The 24,354-nt window shown below is 40.0% G+C and overlaps 1 protein-coding gene across 4 annotated transcripts in view; it reads left to right on the top strand.

The window, feature by feature from the left end:
• INPP4B (inositol polyphosphate-4-phosphatase type II B) overlaps positions 1-24,354 on the top strand; it is a 611,130-nt gene that overhangs the window by 83,075 nt on the left and 503,701 nt on the right. The gene's annotated exons all lie outside the window — the stretch shown is intronic.

Raw genomic sequence — 24,354 nt, 5'->3', positions numbered from 1 at the left:
GGTCCGGAGATTCTGCTTTCGGCCCACACAAAGGCCTCTGACTCTGTCCCTCTGTGGGACAACCCGGGTGCCCACTCCTGGGGCTTTGGAAGGAATCTCTCGCCCACTATCTGCGTGCGCCGACCAGGGGATTGGGGAAAATGACTGCCCCACTTGTCTTTCTTTGTCTGGGTTTGGCGTGAGTGTTAGCTTGTATTGCCCAGGTTGCCACAGGAACAGTTTTTCCTCGGCTTGGATCTCCGTGCCACAGCCTGGTTCTGCCGTTTGTGCCGTGGCCTGGATCTATTCACCCCCTTTGCCCACCTTAGTTTCTATATTCTCAGTTCCCAGTGAAAGCCGCCCTGTTTAGGTTAGTGAGGAAGGCGGAGCATTTCCTACTCCCTATTTCCTTCGGGGTTTGGTTATATATTTAGCCAATTTTTCTCTCGACCATACCTTCGGGTGTATTGCGAAACATCTGGAGGCTCCAAGGATAGGTTTTTCTGTTACTGGTTGAAGATCTTGTTGAGTTTTGGGGAGATTTATCGGTATCACTTCCTACCCCGCCATTACTCTGACCAGATATTTACATTCTTTAGAGGACACGGCTGATTATGATATTTAGTTGGGGCTGAAAATTATCTATGTCTAGACACTATACTCAATTAATAAAGGAAGATTTCATAATGTTTATGGTGGCCACATAATACTATTTGTATGTGACAAATTTGGGAACAACTAAAACCACTAGGGCTTTTTTTTAGTCCTTTTCTAAATTTGTGCACTGTGTTCTCTAGGACCTAGACCTAAGATTTTATACTTATTCCTATTGCATCTCATTGATGTCATTTCTGGCTCTCGTTCTATTCCATAGACTCTTGTATTGTTTTCAATCTTACATGCCTTATTCAGATAACCTTTAAGGATTTAGTCATTCAGGGTAGACATTTCAGAATGATAAGTATAACAAAAGTTTCAGATTCAGGTCTGTCCTTTATTTATTATCACCAGTAATACATGTTATGTACTACTCTCACTTTTTCATATTTGACGTATTTGTTATTTTGCCTAATGCTTTATGCCACCCTTCCTTTCTAAGTTATAGTAACACATGTCTATAGGTTGGAAGCTGAGAGAGAATGGGCTTAGAATGCTATACAATAAGAACAAGGCTTCTAGCCTAGCACGAGAGTGATGGACATGTCCAGGCCTTTGCAAGCATCTTGTAAAACAATATTGCTGTTGCTTCATTAGGCTGATTTTTGCTGCAAGTATCAGAAACCCCAACTTAGCATATCTTAAATAATGAGGGGATTCATTATCTTACATAGCAAAGCTTCCAGATCTAGGACAGCCCCAAGGTTAGTTAATCCAACAGCAGTTTTTTAATGTCATCGAAATCCCACTTTGCATTGTTCTTTCTACTCTGCCTCCCTCCACCTCTCCTTTCAAGCTCACCTCCTTCAGGGACCCAAGACTGGCACTGCGGTTGCTTGACAGCATGCAGACCTGATGACACCCAGGGGCAGAAGGGGAGCCCTTTCTCCAGTCTCTCTTTATAATGCTGTCACCAGTCTGAGCTGTGTCACATGTCCCAGCACAGAGCAACTGTGGGCACAGGCCACTGAGCAGACTTGGGTTCACGCCTATGTCGAGTGCCGGGCCTGGTTCCAGAAATAGGAGCCTCTCCCTGGAAGCCAGTGATGGATTTGATGCCCAGTAAACATTGTTGTTTAATGAACAAAATCTGAACAAAATTGGGATTCTGTGAGTCAGGAAAATGGTGGGTGTAGAAGTAACTTCTGGGTGGGCAACTCTGAGTGTTCATGATGCTCCTGATTCAACAGTATTTTCCTTCTTCAGAGAATAGATGTTGCTAGAATGCCACTGAAAATGTTCTCAAAATGGTGAGACACTGTAAGGACTGGCTGGTTGCTGAAGCCCAGGGAACCACTTTCTAGGGCAGAGGGAACAGGATAATCGGTTCTGCCGACCACAGGGTAACATTTTATTTCTCTCTAAAGCATATTAAAGCCCGTTTATCCAAATAATCTCTGTACAGCTCCAGATTCAACCTCTGGTCATGCTTGTTGGTTGTATGTGCGGTGCTCCACCCTTGACAGGGAGGGAGGACATTCGGCTCTCAGAAGCAGCAGCTCTTGATTTTTGTTTTTTATTTTTATTTTTGTGACACAGATTGAGACAGAAAGAGGGACAGAGAGGGACAGATAGACAGGAAGGTAGAGAGATGAGAAGCATCAATTCTTCATTGCGGCACTTTAGTTGTTCATTGATAGCTTTCTCATATGTGCCTTGACTGGGGGGCTACAGCAGACTGAGTTACCCCTTGCTCAAGCCAGCGACCTTTGGACTCAAGCCAGAGACTTTGGGGTCATGCTGGTAAGCCTTGCTCAAGCCAGATGAACCTGCACTCAAGCTGGTGACCTCGGGGTTTCAAACCTGGGACCTCTGCATCCCAGTCCAATGCTCTATCCACTGCACCACTGCCTGGTCAGGCAACAGCTCTTGATTTTTAATGTTTTTCTTCAGTCTGACGCCAACTCCTTTACAAGGAGTTAAAATTATGGCATTGCAGTTGGGAAGTAATGGGGAAAAAAGGCTTAATTGAGATCACCGACAGGGAAGAAACTATCTGGGAGAAAAAATATAATCTTCAAAGAGCTGAATAATAAAACACAAAAAATTGTTTGAAAAAGTTTGTAAAAACTCAATGTAATGTTGTTTCTAATTGATCCCAGTGAAGTCTAGAGTCGGGAAACAGAGAAATTGACATAGGCACAAAATAGAGTCGGAGGAGTTCACACGCCCTGAATTCCTCAGTGCTTTTCAGAAAGAAAGCGCGAGGGAAGGTCTGTGGTTGTCTCTTGATTTCAGTGCTAACTGGAAGAACAGACTAACAGGTAATATGAGAACATATAGAATAGGAATGTGTGTCAGCTACAGAAGAAAATGAGATCAGGAACGGGAAGAAGAGTTTCCATTTATTGTGACCTACGTGTGTGTCAGGATTTCCCTGAGTTGTTTCACCAAATCCTTGCAAACCTGAGGCAGTTGCGGCCAAGGCAGGTATAATCATGAGCAGTTACATAATTTGAAATTGTCATGTGTCAGGCAAATAGAAGATATGTTTAGCCCCCCCCCCTTTTTTTGCATGCATGTCAGGCTATTGTTGGGCACACAGGCTCAGCTCAATTCTAAGGTGAGTGTACAAAAGCCCAGGCGTGGGTGAGAGTTCATCTATAGGAGAATTATTAAGCAGTTTTATCTGATACATGTTCTCAAAGCCTTGTTTTACTTAATACATGCAGTAAAGCCGGGGTTGCAAAATCAAATTCACCAGCCATTCACCTTGAGACTGATATACATATATTTTAAGTTGATAAAATATAGATATATATACATCTTCTATATGTAATAGAAGAACCCCTCTTGGGATTAATTACTTCAACAACTTTGAAATTAATGTTTTTTTTTGGAAAAAGATACCTCTTGCTGATTAGTATAGAACTGAATTTCAAATACTGCTGCAATAATTTTTAAGCCTGTCTATGGTGTAACTGTGAGAAAAAGACGCTAACCCAAGAAGAAATAATGGTGTGGACAGAAAGTGGATGTAGAAGGAAAGAAAAGCAAAGAGGTCTGTACCTCAAAGTGCACTTGGCTTTTTCACATAAAAAGGCACCGTTTGGGTTCCCAGCAATTATTTTTACTGCTTGTCAGCACTCAGGGTCACCACTGCGTCAGCCCAAATATGGAAGCTCATTAGTAAAAGATGGCCTAGAGAGCAGTATGACTCATTTACTTGAGAAATCGAAGGCAAAAGAAACCCCCAGCTAATAATATTTTGGAGTTATTTCTGAGAAGAGGAGCGATACCGAAGAATTGCTAGAAGTGTAAAGGGGAATTCTGAATGTAAAAGTCATTTTGGAGCAGCTAGTTTGGAAATGAGCATGATTTCCACATATGCCATTAAATACGACCTCACTTGGAATTGTACCATTGTTATGCTTTTTATTTTTCAGTTGCTAGAGGTGAAAACCAGTCTCCAAAGTAATGCAGTCTAGTGCTGTCTTAGGAATCCTTAAGAACCAGCCTGAACATTTGTGGGGAAAAAAAAAGAAGAAAGACCCAGGACAGAGGAGAATCACAGTTGAGATTTCAGGAGGTGTTAACAAGCCATCTCTAGAGTTTCTCAGGAACATTGCACATACTAAGAATCCTAGAACTTTTTTTTTTTTTTTTTGGTAGCAATTTGCACAGCAGAAAATAATACTGATAAAGTTCATACATATTTTCTTTGGCATAGACATCTTGACATAAAGCTCATTTCTTTTCTTCCCATGGAGGAAAGAATTTATTTTTAAAAAATGTTTTATTTCCTCTTTGAGAGGCATATTTCTATTATAGATGAGCTTTCAATAGTAAAATTCATCCTGAAAACAAATTTGTGAAAGATTTCAGGTTTTCGCTCTTTGAAAAGACATATACTCCCAAGGGTCCCTACATCACAGCGAGCTTCAAATACAGTCAGGAAGAGACAGGGAGAGATGGAATCAATATGCAAATTTGCCTTGAGGGGTTCTCCTGGGCTGACCTGTTCTTTGTCATACCAGCTGGACTGCTGATGTCAGGGTGATAATCAGCAGGTTGACAACCAATCGATTTTGGCTTCACTCTAAGAAGGTGCGAAAGCCCACAGTGTCAGCAACCTGCCGACCTGAAGCCAGCCACCGAGTAATGTTGGACATGCTGATGTATTTCAGGACAGCGGGAAGACAGAGGCATCCTACGTCATCATGGCTGCCCCAAAATACAGTCAAAAGTTTAACCTTGACAAAAGTAAGGATTTGAAATAAAAATGGAGCTCACATTTTGTTTTTTTTAGATCAAGCGATAAACAGTCAATGTTAGGCCAACACTGATTGGTGCGAGTACTGCCGCTGTACTGTGTAACTAGTCACATCTCCATAAACGCTTATTCTCACTAAGAAGTCCTGATTTATACATTTCTAGGTCTGTCAGAAGAAAGGCTCGGCTTAGACGTGCCCCCTCCTCAGGGAGCTGTGTCCCTCGGACAGGGTACGCCAGGAACCATGTGTACTCCTCTGAACCGGATTGTTGCAATTAGCTCAGTGACCAATCAGAGGACATGGATACTCAGGAAGTGCTTCCTGGGTCCCTGGATTCTAGTAACTCTCCCTCCATATGTGCTGTGCTTTCTCTTTTCCGTAGACACATAAGGGAAAGCTGCTTTTCTTCAGAGACCTCTGAGCACGAGCAGGCCAGTAAAGAAGGCGCCCCGGCCCTCCTTTGTTGGGGGAATTTCTAGGAGGTAGATTCCCAGCTGTCAGGCCGTGGGTAACTGACAGCCTAAAGTAGGACGCTATTTGCAGAATTACGGAGGATCTGTGAGACCCCCATGCAACTCTAGCTGCCTGACAGCTATATTCTGTGACTCTTCCAAGGGCAGGAAAAGGGCTCATTAAGTCCCGAATTTCCCCAGCCACTTGCTTAAAATCAAAGAGTAAAGCAGCGGAAAGGCAAAGCCACCTCCGCCTCCTCCGCCCCGGCAGCCAGCAGGGCAATTCACTTCTGCCACATGGAAGGCGGAGTTCGAAGCCTCAGGGACAGGGCCTTGGGCAGAAATCTGCCTGTGATTCTTAAATGTGGACAAGCTGCAGCTGGAAAAGTCCTACCAATGGGGAAACTAAGGACATAGGTGGCGTGTGGACCTCTCCACAAAAGAGATTTTATTTATTTATTTATATTGATTTTAATTTGTTGTGTTTGCATAGATTCTAGTGTGTCCCCCTGCCCCATATTCCCCTCAACATCTCCCTTGCCCCCTTTGCACATCACCCTCCTCACTTCCCTTCAGGTTTATCCCTTCCTCTCATCCCCTTTTCTCTGTCCCTTTTTCCTCTGGTCCCTTTGATCCCTCCTCTGTCTCAAGAAGGATTTAATGCTGATCTTTAGAAGATTACCTGGCCGGCCTCCTCCCCGATCAGAATGTCATGTCCCAGGCCAGCATCCCCTGTCTGCAAGGCGGCTCGGGCCTCCGAAATCTGTGCTCTCCACATGGAACAATTTAATTTTCTTTTTCAGCTGCATATGATGGGATTCACTGATCTTTCCTTATGTGGCTGGCTTGCATTCTATAGCTCTGAAATAAATGTCTGTTTTCCTAAGCAAGTCTTACAAGAAACCTCAATGTTGGTAGGCTTGTGGTATTTGTGTTTTAGCCTTACATGTTATAAGGCAGGCTCCCAGAAAGGAAATAAACAGAATTCTGCATCCTAAAAATATTAAATAGTTTAAAATGGATTTTTTTTTTTGAAAAGCAGGTATGTCTTAAGATCTGGCCGCAATAACAAAGTACCATCAACTGGACGGCTTATAAACAACAGAAATGTACTTCTCAGAGTTCTGGAGGCTGGAAATCTGAGATCAAGATGCCGGTGTGGTTGGGTTCCGGTGAGGCCCTCTTCAGGGTTTCAGACTTCTCATTGTAGCTTTACATTATATCTTCACATCGCAGAATGAGAGTGAGCTAGCTCTCTGGCTTCTTCTTATAAGGGCACTCATTCAATTCATGAGGGTCCCGCCATCATGATCGAATTACCCCCAACAGTTCCCACTTCCTAACGCTGTCATATTGGGGATTAGATTTCAACATATGAATTTTGGAGGGACGCAAACATTCAGTCCATAATAGGATGTACACGGGATATGATACATTTTGGGGAGGATGAAATAAATAATTTCCAGAGTACATGAAAAAGTATTCAAGTGGAAATATGATAAAAAGTGGAACATAGGCCGAGTGAAGCAGCACCTAGATCAGGAATAGGACAATCTGAGTTTCTGACTAACTGCCTCTTTGAGCGGGGCCCCTAGACCTCCAGGCCTCAGGAACAGTTTTATAGGAGGTGTTGCAACCCCAGTGGTGTGAGGGATACTGTTAATCATTTTTAAAAAATTAGAGTCAAATGTGGAATGAGTGACAAGACCAAGACCGTAATATCTGTCACCCTTAATTGCTGGTCACCGATCTGCACATTCCAGCCCATTTCAAAGGCCCTCTCATTCTTCCCAGCTCTGCACACGGCACACCACAGGCAGAAGCCTTGTGCTTTGAGGATGACCATGCTCATGGGGTGGGAGAGTGAGACCCGGAAACCTGGGATCAGCCGTGTCTTGGGGTGGCCTTTGAGGAAGGTGAATTTATGAAGTCCCTGGAGTGTTCCTGCTTCTTGAAGATTTCCATGGAGTCGAGGGGCGGGGGAAGAGAGGGGAGTGGAAGGTCTACATTGGAAGAGGCATTATCACTTCTAGGGGAAGTCCGTCTTACTTTCCTGTGGAAACCCCTTTCCTATTACAGAGAGCGGCTGATCAGCATTTCCCTCTGTGGCTCTATCTGTCTACGCGAGGGCCTTTGCTACTATTGGGCTTAGTTTGTGACTCCATTTGGCCCCCATTACTTAGGCTCTTTTGGAAAACAGCCACAACAACACACTTTTGTTTTTGCTCCTTTGCTTATACTATTGCTGTTTCTCACTGATGAATGCAACCACCCCATGAAGTTCTGATTGTATGTCCTATTCTGGCCCTTTTTGGTCATATTCCTTTTCGATATGTTTCTTATTATGTTATTTTAACAGTTGTACTCCAAATATGACAGGTGTCTACAGAGTCTGTAGGTGTGTCTACAATATGTATATTTAGTTGTTTTGCATACTGCATTAATTGCTGAATCTTTGGTTTCTTCAGAAACTTTTCCTCATTAAGTTCTCTCATCTGGTATTTTGCATTTTATTTTATTTTTTAATTTTTATTTTTTATTTTGCATTTTATGTCCCTGTTTCTAGACTCTTCAGTGTGTTTCCCATTAAATGGTCTAAAAGATAATAGTATAGGTTGAAATCCTTCCCTACGACCTAAAAACATACTGTTTAAATTTCTTGACTTGGCATCCGTGGTCATCATCTGACCTAGTAATTACTCCTGTTCACTGTTATCCCTAAAAGACCCCACCAATCTGCCCAGACTCATCTCCCCAGAGCCCCTCTTAAATGGATCCCATAGCCTGTCCCTGTGTCTCTGCTGCTCTCCCACCTGTTTTCTGACCTCTTCCTGATGTTCCCAGTGATCTGAAGCCCCCCCATACTTTGACATAGCCTAGGGACCCCCTCCTCTACCCTACCCTGCCACCCTCTGTGTGAGACTCCTGCTTCCGCTAACTCTGTGTCTGCCCTCAGAGCCATACCCATTTAGTAAGTATTATTATAAAATGGGGCAGAGCAGGATTTTTGTCTTTTTTTTTTACCATTTTTATATTGAATTGTGTCATTTTCTTTAAAAAAAAAATAGGCCCTTATTGTTTTGTCAAGGTTAATAGAAATGAGTTTCAATTTTTTTAGCACAATTATGCAATCATGAGTGATTAATTTTCTTTTCTACATGCTTTTGTCTTTCCCCAAAATATTGCAGTTAGTGTTCTTTTTTAATAAATTTTTATTAATTTTAATGGGGTGACATCAATAAATCAGGGTACATATATTCAAAGAAAACATGTCCAGGTTATCTTGTCATTCAATTCTGTTGCATACCCATCACCCAAAGAGAGATTGTCCTCCGTCACCTTCTATCTAGTTTTCTTTGTACCCCTCCCCCTCCCCCTCTCCCTTCTTCCTCCCCGCCCCCCCCCCCCCCCCCCCCGTAACCACCACACTCTTGTCCATGTCTCTTAGTCTCGTTTTTATGTCCCACCAATGTATGGAATCCTGCAGTTCTTGTTTGTTTTCTGATTTACTTATTTCACTCCGTATAATGTTATCAAGATCCCACCATTTTGTTGTAAGTGATGCAGTTAGTGTTTATTAATAGTAACAACAAGCCCTTATTACATGGTTACAGACATATAGAGTAGGTATTCCTATCCTTGTTATACATGTGAGGTTAATTTATTTTAACCCTACCCAAATATGTCTATCTCCAAAGACTAAGCTCTTAACCATTATTGTCCTTTTAATTATTAGGGGAAAAAAGAGCTTTATTTATTATTATTATTATTTTTTACTTTTTTGAGAGCATCAGTAATCCCTTTTATGTATATCAATTACAATACTATATGTATCTGCCACTTCTTTAATCAGGGTTCATTGCAGATTGTATTTTGGCCATGCCAATATCATCCCACATGCCTTTCTCGTGTGACCAAGATGCTGAATATGGGGTCTCTTACTTCCCATTGAATCTGTGAGTAGAGGTTTGTGACTGCTCCAACTAGTAGCCTATGTATGTTGAAAGTGATACCCTGTCATCCATAGCCTATAGTTGCTGGGTCATAATGTCTGGTCCTCTCTCTCTCTCTCTCTCTTTTTCTTTCTTTCTTTCTTTCTTTCTTTCTTTCTTTCTTTCTTTCTTTCTTTCTTTCTTTCTTTCTTTCTTTCTTTCTTTCTTCCTTTCTTCCTTCCTTCCTTCCTTCCTTCCTTCCTTCCTTCCTTCCTTCCTTCCTTCCTTCCTTCCTTCCTTTCTTTCTTTCTTTCTTTCTTTCTTTCTTTCTTTCTTTCTTTCTTTCTTTCTTTCTTTCTTTCTTTCTTTCTTTCTTTCTTTCTTTCTTTCTCCCTACCTCTCCTTCTTTTGGAACCCAGTCACAACAGATAAATATGACTACTGAGCAAGAGGATAAATCTGGGAATAGAGCAGAATAAACAATACTTTAAGAAAGAAGTAAATTATAGAATTTCATGTAAAGAAAAGACATTGATTTTGAGGAAACAGGGAAATCAATTTTTAAAGAAGCAGACATGAGGAAAGGCTAGGGCAAGAAAGAGATGAGGGGTACTCTCTTGGACATGTTTACTTAGGCAGCACACAGATACAGTTTGGTTGTAGCATCGTGGCAAATGATGACAGTGAGAGTTAATGAAGGGTATAAGCGCTAAGGAGAAGATGCATTGTTCCTGACACTTGTCATTTTTTTTGAGTGTTACATTCCTTTAACTTGATAAATGATAGCATCCTTAATCATTCCCCTTTCATTGGGCAGTTAGCTTATTTCTGATTGCTTTTCATTGAAATCATGTTGTACATAATTTATAGTCTGTGAGGTGATTTCTTTTTTTGTATTTTTTAGCCTGTATATTAGTTCATCTGCTTTGTTACTTGTCTGGAGAAATCCAGCTATTGATTACTTACAATTTCCCTAAATATTTTGCAAAATAACTTATTTCCACATAGTGACATTCTATTTGTTGTAGTTTTTATTTTATTACATTTTAGTATGCAATTTTAACATGTATTTAGTTAATCTCTCCTGTGTCTAAGGATTCTCCTTCATCTCTGTAATAGTTAAAAGTTTTTATCTCATGAATGGGACTACATCAGAATAAAAAGTTTTTGCTCAGCAAGAGAAACTGATATAAAAATAAACAGACAGCCAACTAAATGGGAAATGATATTTTCAAACAACAGCTCAGATAAGGGCCTAATTTCCAAAATTTACAAAGAACTCATAAAACTCAACAACAAACAAACAAACAATCCAATAAAAAAATGGGAAGAAGACATGAATAGACACTTCTCCCAGGAAGAGATACAAATGGCCAACAGATATATGAAAAAATGCTCAGCTTCATTAGTTATTAGGGAAATGCAAATCAAAACTACAATGAGATACCACCTCACCCCTGTTAGATTAGCTATGATCAACAAGACGGGTAATAGCAAATGTTGGAGAGGCTGTGGAGAAAAAGGAACCCTCATTCACTGTTGGTGGGACTGTAAAGTAGTACAACCATTATGGAGGAAAGTATGGTGGTTCCTCAAAAAACTGCAAATAGAACTACCTTATGACCCAGCAATCCCTCTACTGGGTATATACCCCAAAACCTCAGAAACATTGATACGTGAAGACACATGTAGCCCCATGTTCATTGCAGCACTGTTCACAGTGGCCAAGACATGGAAACAACCAAAAAGCCCTTCAATAGAAGACTGGATAAAGAAGATGTGGCACATATACACTATGGAATACTACTCAGCCATAAGAAACGATGACATCAGATCATTTACAGCAAAATGGTGGGATCTTGATAACATTATAAGGAGTGAAATAAGTAAATCAGAAAAAAACAAGAACTACATGATTCCATACATTGGTGGAACATAAAAATGAGACTAAGAGACATGGACAAGAGTGTGGTGGTTACCAGGGGTGGGGGGAGGGAGGACAGGGGGAGAGTTAGGGGGAGGGGGAGGGGCACAGAGAACTAGATAGAGGGTGGCGAAGGACAATCTGACTTTGGGCGAGGGGTATGCAACATAATTTAATGACAAAATAACCTAGACATGTTTTCTTTGAATATATGTACCCTGATTTATTAATGTCATCCCATTACCATTAATAAAAATTTATTTAAAAAAAAAAAAAAAAAAGTTTTTATCTCATTCTCAGATGGGAAGAAAAACTCTTTTATATTAAAATTGTTTTAAATTATTTGATCTTTTATAGAGCCAGGAAGTTGTGAATTATGGATTTATATAATTATTTTCTACACTGTCATCTTCATTAATAGTTATTAATATCAATTCTTTCATCCATTCTTGTGTTACTTGCCATTTGGCATTTATTAAGGTCTTATAATAATTTCTTTTCTTTATTATCTTTTCTAGTCTATTAATTTACTTTTCTGTGTTAATTACTTTGTTGTTTCAGTGATTTTCACTTTAAAATGCAGGTAAGCATCTTATAAGGTAAGAACCTCAGGGCTTTAATGCTATTCTCATATAACTTTGTCTTGCTTATTCTTTCAAGTGAATTATATCATCACTTTATAATACTGTCATTGTGGAATTATCTGAGATAGGACATGAAGTGCTTGCTTAGGGATCAAGGTACATTTTAATAATCCTAACCAGGGACAATGTAAGCCTTTACATTTATTTCTATCTTCTTATATTTTCTTGTTATGATTTTTCCATGTATTTCAATAACTCTTGTATTATACACAGAACTAATACTCATAAACTGAATGTATTAGGGTTAAATGTAGAATATGCTCTTTTGAAAAAAATTAAATTTATTGGAGGGACATTGGTTATTAAGATTATATAGGTTCAGATTTAATTTCAAAATACAGCATCTGTACATAGCACTGTGTACCCATCACCCAAAGTCAAACCTTCTCTGTCACCTGTGGGTGGAGCACAGAGTGCATTCCTAGCAGCTGTGGCTGATGCAATGCAGTGAGAATACTCCAGCTCTCAGAACCCTCCTCGGCATACCCAGGAAGGAAGCTCGCCTGCTATAAAGAAGTGAGTTAGCGCCAACCACGCAGCTCCCTGATCTTTTCAGCTATTGGCTTTGAAGAACACGCTGTAACACCCTATAGGCTAAACCCATGTATATAAGCTAGCTCACTTCCTGAATAAAGTGGATCTGCGTCACTGAACCTGGACCCCAGAGTCGGGTCTTTGCGTCTCCATTGTCCTCACCCCTGGCAGGACGTGTCCACAGTCACCATCTATTTAACTCCCTTTACCCTTCACTACTCCACATCCCCCCACCTTTGTCAACCACCACACTGTCATCTGTGTAAGAATCATTCTCTTATTGTATGATACATTTCTAGCTCCATTTACTTCAGTATACATTGCAAGAAGATAAGGAAGTTTATCTTACATAACCACAGTATCATCATGGCACCTATCAGATAATTCATTCCTTTTCACCATCTAATACCTAGACTGTACCCACATATTTTTATTTTTCTGTTGGTGAAATTTTAAGAAATGATTTTCCCCTTATATTGTAAGCTCAATTTCCTCAGTTAAGAGCCCATTCTAAGAGCTAAGGTAATAAAGAAATTAGACATATATTTTTTAAAGATATGGGTGCTGGCACTTCATTGAAACAGTAGAAAATAGGCCCTGGCCGATTGGCTCAGTGGTAGAGCATTGGCCTGGCATGTGAAAGTCTTGGGTTCGATTCCCGGCCAGGGCACACAGGAGAAGCACCCATCTGCTTCTCCACCCCTCCCCCTCTCCTTCCTCTCTGTCTCTCTCTTCCCCTCCCACAGCCAAGGCTCCATTGGAGCAAAGTTGGCTTGGGCACTGAGGATGACTCCATGGCCTCCACCTCAGGTGCTAGAATGACTCCGGTTGCAATGGAGCAACGTCCCAGATGAGCAGAGCATCACCCCCTAGTGGGCTTGCCGGGTGGATCCTGGCCAGGCACATGTGGGAGTCTGTCTCTCTGCCTCCCCACTTCTTACTTCAGGAAAAAAAAAAAAAGAAAGAAAGAAACAGTAGAAAGTACTTACCAGCACAGAATTTTTTCTTACATTTTTATGGTTCATTTTCTTTTGTATTAATTACTGTTTTTGAAGCTTATTGTGATGGTTTTCAATATGGATATTTCTCTTTGTTTGAAGGTTTTAGTATTATGTTTGGTTTTGGTTTTGTTGATAGTGGTAGTTTTAGCTGGAAACGATATTCTATATTATTACTAAAATATTTTTCTGGAACCTTTTCAGGTCAACTTATCTATATAAAGCCAATATACCTCAGGGCAACTTATAAGTGAATATCGGAGAACTAAGAAATCTGGGAAGAATTCACACAGGGATTGAGATCAGCATTGTGCTACAATATAGCACAAAGTCTCCCAGGATTTTGAGAAAACAGTAGCTATTCCACTATTGATCTTTTAACTTAAGCACTCTCCTAGACATTTACAAGGCTGCTCACCAGAGCTAAAGCAAGTCAGCTCTGCTTTTTCCCAGTTGATAGCGTCTGTATTCACTTGTGGAGAACCAGGCAAACAAATAGCTTTTCAGACAACCCTTGAAGCGGGGCCTCTGTTTTAAGTCCTCAATAGTTCATTCAGCAAAATTCAGTAACATTGCAGGCAGTAAAGCTGATAGAGACAGTGAAACCCTCAATAATGATTTTAACAGGCTGAAAGACTTTATGATAAAATTGGTAAGAATATCTTTCAGGAAACCTATGGAAATAAATCAGCTGAAGCCAGGATTTAAAAAGCCTTTAGTTTAGAAGACTAATCATTAAAGTAGGTTTCTTAAACTTTAATATGCTTACAGATCACCTGAGGTTCTTATTAAATGGAAGGTTCTGACTCTGTTGGTCGGGGTGGTGCCTGGAATTCTGTATTTCCAACAAGCCTTCCAGGTCACGGTGATGCTGCTGGTTTACGGACCGCCCTTTGAGAAGAGAGGGTCTAGACTCTGACATTGGCAACAGAATGAGTTAGAAGATGAGAAATTGTACAAAAAACTATATGAAAATCAATTCAGCGACTAGTGCTGGATGAGGATGTCTGGTGAAATGGCATGATACATGTAATTTGCTTTAAACTCTTAGGAGATACTCCCCACTGTAAAGTCAAAGTATACTGTGTTTAGAGTTCTAGTGAATACATGAAAAATAAAAATAAAAAATAGCAAAAACATACACAGGATAGAATTTTTTTTAATAAAAAACATTCAAAGTAAAATGGAAGACTTCACAATAAGAAGGAAGTATTATATTTAAATACTTAGACATGTGCTCATCTGGAAATAGCAGAGGTACACTAGCTCCACGGAGGAGTCCAGGGACGGGATTGGTGACAGCTACTTGCTGCCTTCAGATTCTGCCTTTGCTTACTGGCTCTATGGCTTGGGTAACTTCTAGTAGCCAAACAATGCCTCGGTTTCCTCATCTATAAAATGGGATAATAGTGCAACCAGCTAATAAGGTTCTTAGGGGTATTAAATGTGTAAAACAGCGACTCAGAATGATGCCTAATTTGTATCTGGCAATACTAGATGTTTATTTCTATTAGTGCAATAATAGCAATAAGGCACTTCTAAAACAATTCAATTTAGAGATTTAAAAAATAGTTTTTAAAAAGTAAAAGTTTTCTTGAGTCCATTTTACTGCTGAATTGCCTATGGGGAAATATTTTGATTCTATGAATAAACAACAGAGAATGAAAATTTATGATTAAGTAAATAAAAAATTATTGGTGAAATTAGAATATAGCATTTAGAGAAGAAAATTTTCATCAACCGAGTAAAAGGTCTGATTATTAAAAAATGAAAGAGCAGAGATGAATTATTTCTAGTGTTCAATGGTTAGTATGCTGTAGCCATGGGTGTGGCTTTGGTGCTGTTGTTACTTTGTATCTGCCTTTCCTGTGACACAGATTAAGGATACATTTCAAAATGCCTGAGCATTTTGATTATTACCTGTGTAATTTTCCAATATTGATGCTTTATCTAGGGATAATTATAATTCAGAAAAGAAAAAGTGTTTTCTATCTTACTGTGTGCAGACAGAGATAAATAGGTGTTTATTGTTCTTCTTTTTTCAATGTATGTTATCTTTCCAAAGTGTAAATGCAGACAAGTATAAAAACCCATAATTCTAAACCTTTGTTTTGTTTTGTGTTTTTCATTTTCTGAAATAATTGTTTCATAAAATTATAAGCCAGGGTAAATTAGAAAGGAATTCAATTGGTAGCAGTTTTAGTATTTGCAAAAGGAAATAACTTCAAAGGTCAGGAATAATACTTATTATCTGACTATAGATGTTTTTTGGCTAGTGTAGCCCCAATATTACACATTTCTCAGTGTGTACAAATACACAGATATGTTTGTATGTTTAAAGATACAAATATGCTTTAAAATTGAATATATATGCATTTTATGGTAGATTTCCTTTTATTGATGCAAATGTAAACAAAGCCAACAATGAATAAATAATTTGAGGAGGAATGTTATACATTGAAAATATGGACAATGGCCCTGGCCGGTTGGCTCAGCGGTAGAGCGTAGGCCTGGCGCGCGGGGGACCCGGGTTCAATTCCCGGCCAGGGCACACAGGAGAAGCGCCCATTTGCTTCTCCACCCCCACCCCTCCTTCCTCTCCGTCTCTATCTTCCCCTCCCGCAGCCAAGGCTCCATTGGAGCAAAGATGGCCCGGGCGCTGGGGATGGCTCCTTGGCCTCTGCCCCAGGTGTTAGAGTGGCTCTGGTCGTGGCAGAGCGAAGCCCCGGAGGGGCAGAGCATCACCCCCTGGTGGACAGAGCGTCGCCCCTGGTGGGCGTGCCGGGTGGATCCCGGTCGGGCGCATGCGGGAGTCTGTCTGTCTCTCCCCGTTTCCAGCTTCAGAAAAATACAAAAAAAAAAGAAAATATAGACAATGGCTTGTGTTCCATTGAAACCACCAATGTTGTCCCCACGTGCTGTTCTGAATGACCACACCTGTAGATGGTGAGGAAGAGCATTTGAAATCTCCTTTTTTATTTCTTCCTGGTTATCTTTAAAATCAGGGAGTATCTTTACAGTCTATTTGTGCCTCTTTTTTTTCAAGTGGGTGGGTATCCCAATGCAGCTTTAAAAGGTACATTATTGAAGTATAACACGCATATGGAAAAGTGAGCAAATCGGAAGTGTACAACCATATACATGTTTGCAAAGTGAATACACCTGAAGATCCAGGTGGAAGCTCAAGAAAGAATAGCATGAGTACCTCCAAAGCTCCTCTTCTCTCCTCTCCTGGTCCGTCACCAAACAAGAGGTGCCCCCCCTTTTACGTAAATGCAATCATGTAGAATGTACTTTTTTCTTATGATCTTTTACCCTAAATATTGTTTGTGATATTTATGCATGTTGTCAATGTAACTGTGGTTTGTTTATTCTCATTAATGTATAGCATTTTATTGTTTGAGAATATTTTAATTTGTTAATCACTTCTACTGTTAATGGGTATCTGGGCTGTTTCTAGTTTGTCTCTACTGTGAAGAAAGCATTGTCGTATGTAATTTTGGCAGCCATCGTATGCCTTTATAGTGGTTATAAACCTAGAAGTGTTTTTTGCCCAGCAGTACCGTGTGCATATGTCCACCATTAGTAGATATAATACTATCAAATTGTTTTCTAAAATTACACCAATTTTCACTATCTGCTTCCTTCAGGTGGCGTATGACAGTACCATTGCTCTATATCCCTGCCAACTCTTAATAGTACATGTTCTTTTTATTTTAGCCACATTTGTTTGCATAAAATCATGTCTTATTGTGATTTTAATTTGTATTTCCAAAACACTAATAAAGTAGAGAAAATTTTAATATGTTTAGTGAAAATTTGAATGTCTTCTTTTGTGTAATTTTTATTTAAGTCTTTTGCCCGATTTTTCTATTGAGTTGTATGTCTTGTTCTTATTGATTTGTAGGAGTATATTTAAATATTCTGAATACTAGTCATTGAAAGGCAGAAACCATGGGCTGAACCAAAAATACGAGGCTAGTGTGTTCTGAAAGGAAAGTTGACTTTAAAAACACCTGGGTGCATGTGGCCACCCAGGGAGGGATGGGGCAGGGGTTATATGGATTCATCAAAGGGCCTTGGGCAAAGACAGCTGCAAGATCACTTCTTCTGTTTGTGGTTGAGAGTGGCACCACCGTTCCCCAAAATTGTCTTGATCCAATGGTCCCTTATCAGCATCCAGCTACAAGGGAGGTCTGAGCTGAATTACTGAGTAGGCAAGTCCGTCCTCCTTCAGGCCTGCTTTGTTCTTAAGAATCATGGTGGCTGAGTAGCCATTTTATCTATCAGTCATTATCAGATGTACGTATTGCAGATTTCTTCTTGTGCTTTGTGGCTTTTCATCCTCTATTTGGCATCTATTGATGAATAGAAGTTCTTAATTTAAATGCAGTCAAACTTGTTAATTTTTCTGTTTATGGTTACCACTTCTATGCTGTATAAGAAAGCATTGCTTACCCCATAAGAAAGGTGTTACCTTCTAAAAGTGTTAATGTTTTACCATCTACATTTAGATGTACAGTCCTCTGAAACTGATTTTTATATGGGTAGGAATTTAGATTCACCTTCTTATCCCAAATAGAGCTGTAATTCCTTCAGTATCCTGTAGGTAGAGAGATTGCCCTTTCTCTACTGTTCTATATCATCAACTTGCCACAATTTATTTGTGTAATTATTTGTCATAATTTGTGTGGTTTTATTTCTGTACTCTCTGTTTCATTATATATCTGTTTATCTGGTTTTGTACCAGTTATACATTGTGTTAATTTCAAAAGCTTTATACTAAATTTGATATCTGGTAATTGAAGACCTCCAGCTTTGTTCTTCTTGAACATCTCTGTGGCCAATCTTGGCCCTTTGCCTTTCTGTATAAATGTGAGCTTGTTACCTTGAAAAAAAAAAGCAACTACTGGGATTTCAATTGTGATTACACTAAATACATGGGTCAGTTTGAGGAGAATTGATGTCTTTATAACATCAAATCTTCCAAAATGAGCATGATATGCCTCTTTCCATGTATTTGGCTGGTTTATTTTCTCTAGATAATGTTTTGTAGGTTTTGGGTGTAGAGGTCATGAACATCTTTTGTTAGATTTATTCCAGGGCATTTGATATTTTTACATTCTATTTTAAATGTAGTTTTTGTTTTAAAATTTGTTACATAGGAAGTACAACTGGTTTTTGTACAATGACCCTAAATTTAGTCACCTTACTAAGTTTAATAATAAACCTAATAGGTCTTCTGTGAACTTATTATTTATTATTTTAATTTTAAGTGTATTTCATTTTATTATAAAAAGTGGATTTAGAATTATTATCTTTATTGGAATATTTATTTTTAAATATTAACTAAATAACAACATTAATTGATATTCATAATAAAAAATTCTGGATTCTAGATGAGAGTGTTGGATAGTGTGTTATTATTTCATCAGATGCTAGAAAAATTGGAATATTGCCTCTTCTCTGTCCTCACATGCATAATACTCTTATGAGCAAGTCTGTCAATCTGGTCTTCAGTTTCTTCATCTTTAAAATGGTGATATTGGACTAGATAAGCTTTAGTTCCTTTTTTATCAGGGTGGATGACTCAGACAACTTTTGGAGAAGTGTTGTGCTTTAGGACTTTTTCCCTTTCCTTTACTGTTCTCCTGATGGCACTGTGGCTATGGGGGCAATGGGCCTCACAGGAGCTCATTTGGGGGAAGAGTCACAAGTGGGACCATGCCCAGTCAACACTCCCATGTCTCTTGCTCAGGGCTCTTAGAAATTTCTTTCTCTGCTGGACGCCACACATTGGCTCTAGGGACAATGGAGTTTTGTCTTAGGTTCACCTCTTTAGACACCTCACTGTCTGCTGTAATGTCCTCTGTCTGCCCCTGTGTCATGTTAAATACGGAATGCTGGTCCTCCCAGAGCACCTGAGTTCTCTTCAGCTTGTCCTAATGTGGTGACATCCATGTGCACCTGGAGGTTTAGGAGAAGGGAAATGAAGACTTGATGTTTGCTCTCTTCCTCCTCTCTCTGTCCTCTTATCCAAGCAGCTTGTAAGCCCAGGCAGTTTTCGTATCTTCTACCATACCCTATGTTTTCTCCACTGTTAGAATCACAAAACTCCATGACCTAGTTCTCTAGGTTTGACTTCTAATATGTTGGTGGCAACTAAGCTTGTGTTTTTTAAAAATCTTTTTCTTTCAAAGGAAAGCCTGATATTCAAAACCAGCGTCTTGGATCCAGAATTCTTGCTGGATGTCAAACTCTAGACTCCTGCTTTCTCATTTTATTTATCTTGGAACAACCTGAATTCTCCTAGAGGCAAGTACTACCTCCAGGAGAAAGGCAAGGTCAAACACAGAGAAATGCAAAAGCTTTGCATGTGGATATATTTCTAACTATTAGCATCTTTGTTATATTGATGCCCCACATCTCTCTCCTGTTCCTTTGTTTGCTGTCTTTTTCCTGTTTCACATATTAGTTTGTTGAAATGGTCTTTGAAATTTTTGTGACAATAAGGACTTGTTATACAATTTATGTCATAGGACATGGAAGATATTTATGCCACATAAGTTAGCTCTGTCTTTATTAATAGGTATTTAATACATAGCAAGTGGGTGTATACTTATTAGGAACCTCCTTGCTATGTGCTAAACATTGAATTGAGTACCGAAGGGGACAGGTGAGAAGCAAAAGATGCAATAATGTCCTTGAGGAACTGAAAATATAGTTGGGGAGACATGACAGCACAGACCACCCAAGAAGGCAAAATAAATTATAGGCATTAACTGTAATTGCTATTCGAGGTCAGGGAGTCATAAATCAATAGAGTCCAGAGTATCTGGGGATCACTTTGTGGAGAAGTTGGCATTAAAGCTTTGACAGGGTAGTAAATTTTGAAGGTGCTGAAAAGAATTGAACCGCAACCCAGCGGAATAGACGAGGAGAATGGAACTGGGAGAGATAACATGGGAGCCATTAGCCCTCTGCCTGACTCAGTAGGACAGATTATATTGACGAGCAATGGAAAATTCATGGAATGCTCAGGAAACTTTTAAAAAAGTATATCTAGTAGACATAGTGTACAGTTTTTAGCTGCTTCTCCCATGGGTCTCTTAAAGCTCAAATGATAAAAGCTGATACCATAGGATGTAAAATTGGAAAATTTTGACCCCTTAAGGGAATAGCTATCAAATACCAAAGTGATTTATGAAATAGATCACCTTGTAGAAATTCACTAGTAGGAGCATGAGAACTTTTAGATAACTCATTCGTACTTAAACAGGGGTAGAATATTTGGAGATTAAAAGCAGATTTTTGGGGGGTGAACTGAAGGTCCACTAGGAGTATCCACAAGGAGGTAGGTTGTAGGGTATTCCCCTGTTTCCCCCTCTCATTGCTAAAAAGTGGTACTTTGAGGAGACTCGGTGAGACTGGAATGTGTGTCTCTTGAGGTTTTGGGGTGGTAGTCAGAACACTAGACTGGTTTCTGGTGACTCTGCAGACTGCTAGATGAGCTAGAGAGCCGTTTGTGGTAGAGCCAAGTGGAGATGTGTATTGGGGTTCACCCGACTTCTCGGGCTTTGTTACTGAGTTCCCCGGGGACCCAGGGGACCGAGAGTGTATGAGCATGGTCAAGAGGCTGTCCGGGTCCTTCCCCGTTTGGCAGCTCAGGGACTGGACTGGTCTCAGCAGACAGAAGACAAAGGTGTCACTTGGAGCTGTGGCTGTGGGAGACAGAGTGACTCATATCAGGGGTAGTACAGACTAGAAGCCCCCAGTGGTTGGAGAAGGGGGAGCAAATACCGATTGAGAATCAGCTTTTAGTACATACCAGTCCTCTTAGCTCAGTGACAACTGACTTTCCATCTCCCCCCCCCCCTTTTTTTTTGACAGAAACAGAGTCAGAGAGAGGGACAGACAGACAGGATGGGAGAGAGATGAGAAGCATCAGTTCTTCATTGCGGCATCTTAGTAGTTCGTTGATTGCTTATTCACTGATTGCTTTCTCATATGTGCCTTGACTGGGGGGCTACAGCAGAGTGAGTGACCCCTTGCTCGAGCCAGTAACCTTGGGCTTCAAGCCAGTGACCTTTGGGCTCAAGCCAGTGACCCTAAGGTCATGTCAATAATCCCACACTCAAGCCAGTGACCCCTCGTTTCAGCTGGTGAGCCCGCACTCAAGCTGGAGACCTTGGAGTTCCCTACTTGGGCCCTCCGCATCCCAGTCCAACACTCTATCTATTGCGCCACTGCCTGGTCAGGCTCCACTTCCATTTACTTCTTCTTTTCCTGCCCTCCCTCTTTCACTCCACTCCCATGTTGTATAGATGAGGACCTAGTTCTTATTGGCTCAAAAAATGTTGCATTAATTTCCTAGAGCTGCCGTAACAAATGACCATGAATTGGGAGGCTGGCTTTGAACAAGAGGCATTTATTTTCTCACAGTGCTGGAGGCTTCAAGTCCATAATAAAGATATCAACAGGGCCATGTTCTCTCTGAAAGCTGTAACAGATAATCTGTTGCATTAACTTCCTCTTGGCATCTGGTGTTGCCACAATGCTGGGCACTCCTTGGCTGTGGTCACATCACTTTGATCTCTGCCTCTTCACATGGTGCTCTCCTCTATGTCTTTGTCTGACATGACCCTCTCTCATGTGTGCGCTCATGTTTATGTCTCATCTTATAAGGAGACAAGTTATACTGGATTAAGGGTCTACCCTAATCATATGATGTCATCTTAACTTACATTCTAATAACATCTGGAAAGACAGTTTCCTGAGAAGATCACATTCACAGGGACTAGGGTGGTACTTCAACACATCCTTTGAGGGACACAATTCAACCCATAACAGATGTTATTCTGCATGATGTCTATATCCTGGAGGTAGGGGATGTTGTTGGTGTGAATCAAAGTCCCTTCTTAGTTTGTTTCTTAATCTTTTGTGCCCTACTCTTTCAAAATATACAGAATGAGTTTTGAGTCTAAAACAGTGTTTCTTAATCATCCCTGTCAGGGAGGCAACCACTGGAGAGGCGTCTTTATATTTTGTCCGTTTTCCTCCCAGTGGTGCTACTTGTGTTTCTCTCCTTTACTGTTGACTGAAAATTGTAATGAGTGGAGGAAGAGAAGCGGGCGCTTCCGGTCAGCCCTGTGGCGAGCCGGTCTCCATGTTTCCGAATGCTTCCAGTTCTTCAGATGCATTGCCTGTCACTCCTTACTGGCCTGTCAGGTTTTGTCCTTCAAAGTCCTTCTCATGTGCATTTCAAGACAGAACAGAATGGATGGTCAGCCTGTGTGCACAAGTTCAGCTGTCCTGATGAATTTTTTAAAGGTTATTTTTTAAATCCCCCTTTCCTGACTGCAGACTTTTCTTTCAGTCCTTTTTGTTGCTTCAACACATCATGTATTGTTTAATGATAGTACTCTCTTCATTCCTTGAAATAATTGTGTACAGCTATCTCCTCCTTTGAGCTGTTTGTTGAGTCATTTTTGTTTATTACAGTTTCTCTGAAGTCCAGTATGGACTCCAGCTTGCAGAAGGGAGGTCACTAGGTGTTTTCTGAGTTGCACTGAGTGTCGACAGGAATAGAAAAGGGTCAGTGGCTCTAAGTGAGTCCCGCAGTATATCACAATTTCTCGGAGGATTCCTTCAATTAAAACCCTCAGGAGAGTGAAGGGAAGCCATGCAGTGAAGTGGTTGGCAGCTTACTCATCTTCCTGAAGTGCTTTTAAACCTTTTTTCCTCACCTGTCCAAAGACCTTTATTTTGTTTGTCATACAGAGTCAGATTAATCAATAGGAAAATTAGGTAATGTCCAGTATGAGATTTACTGGGGTGACATTGGTTAATAAAATTATATATGTTTCAAGTAGGAGGGAGAAAATAAAGGGAAAAAGGGTCAAATATATGGTGACAGGAGATTTGACTTTGGTTGGTGAACACACAATGCAGTATACAGATACTCTTTTTTTTTTTTTAAGGAGATGATGATTAAAAGGGGTAATAATGATGTTGATAATTATATTAGCTGACATTCATTAGTTCTGTATTCTTAGTACATATTAATCTCATTTGCTTATCCTATCAGCTGTATGGAATAGAAGAAATTATCATTCTGATATCACAGAGGAAAAATGAAGGCATACAGAGTCTAATTTACTTGCCTAAGTTCACACAGCTAGTAAGATATAGTGATTGCATTTATATGACTATGCTTATAATGGCTGTTATAGCCAATTAATCAGTGTTGCTTTTAACTGGTAACATTTCTTCAAATAACTTTCTTAAGTGGTGAATTTAAATTTCTCACCTATCTTACCTGACAGTCCTCTCTGGAAGACTATTACTCAGTCTTGAATTTCTTATCCTCCAATCTACATGTTCAGATAATGATGCAATAAAATCTTTTATGGGATACTCAAGATTATTTTATGCTAAGGGAGGGAACAGATATATTTTCATAACTTTTGACTTCTATAAAGTACTTTCCTCCTCATTGCAGCATGGAATAGCTCTAAAATCACATCTAATGGGGAGAGTAATCCGCAATTATTTACAGAGACATCTCACAAAATCTCCTTTTATCACTTTTGTGGAAAAACAGAATAGAAAAGCAACCAAACTTTCATGAATATTTTAAAACCCATACAAACTAGGGAGGAAAGAAAGTAAGTTTGATCATTACAAATTCCATTTAGGTCAGCTCTATTCCAAGTACAAGTTCTATCTCAACGTGGCTTGTGCCTTGTTTTTCCCGTGATGGAAGCAAGTGCTCCTTGCTCAAGTGTGAGTCTTGTTCCCATGTGAGGAAAAGGGGAGAAGCAAAGAAAAGTGGCTGGGTATGTGCCACTGTCACCCATGTTCTTAGGGGCAAGGGGACCTTTGGGGAAGTTATTTGGTGTGTAAGCAAGCGGTTCCCAAGGCAGCAGCTGAATATTTTGTTAAATGAGTCTCTTCTCTAACCTTTATTACTAATGATTCTTCCTTAAGAAGCACTTAAAGAGTAAGAAGAAAGGTTGTG

The sequence above is a fragment of the Saccopteryx leptura genome, chromosome 1 (genome assembly GCF_036850995.1).
Source record: "Saccopteryx leptura isolate mSacLep1 chromosome 1, mSacLep1_pri_phased_curated, whole genome shotgun sequence".
Classification (NCBI taxonomy): Eukaryota; Metazoa; Chordata; class Mammalia; order Chiroptera; family Emballonuridae; genus Saccopteryx; species Saccopteryx leptura.
Note: the sequence above shows the minus strand (reverse complement) of the source record. Positions and strands in the feature narration are given on the sequence as shown.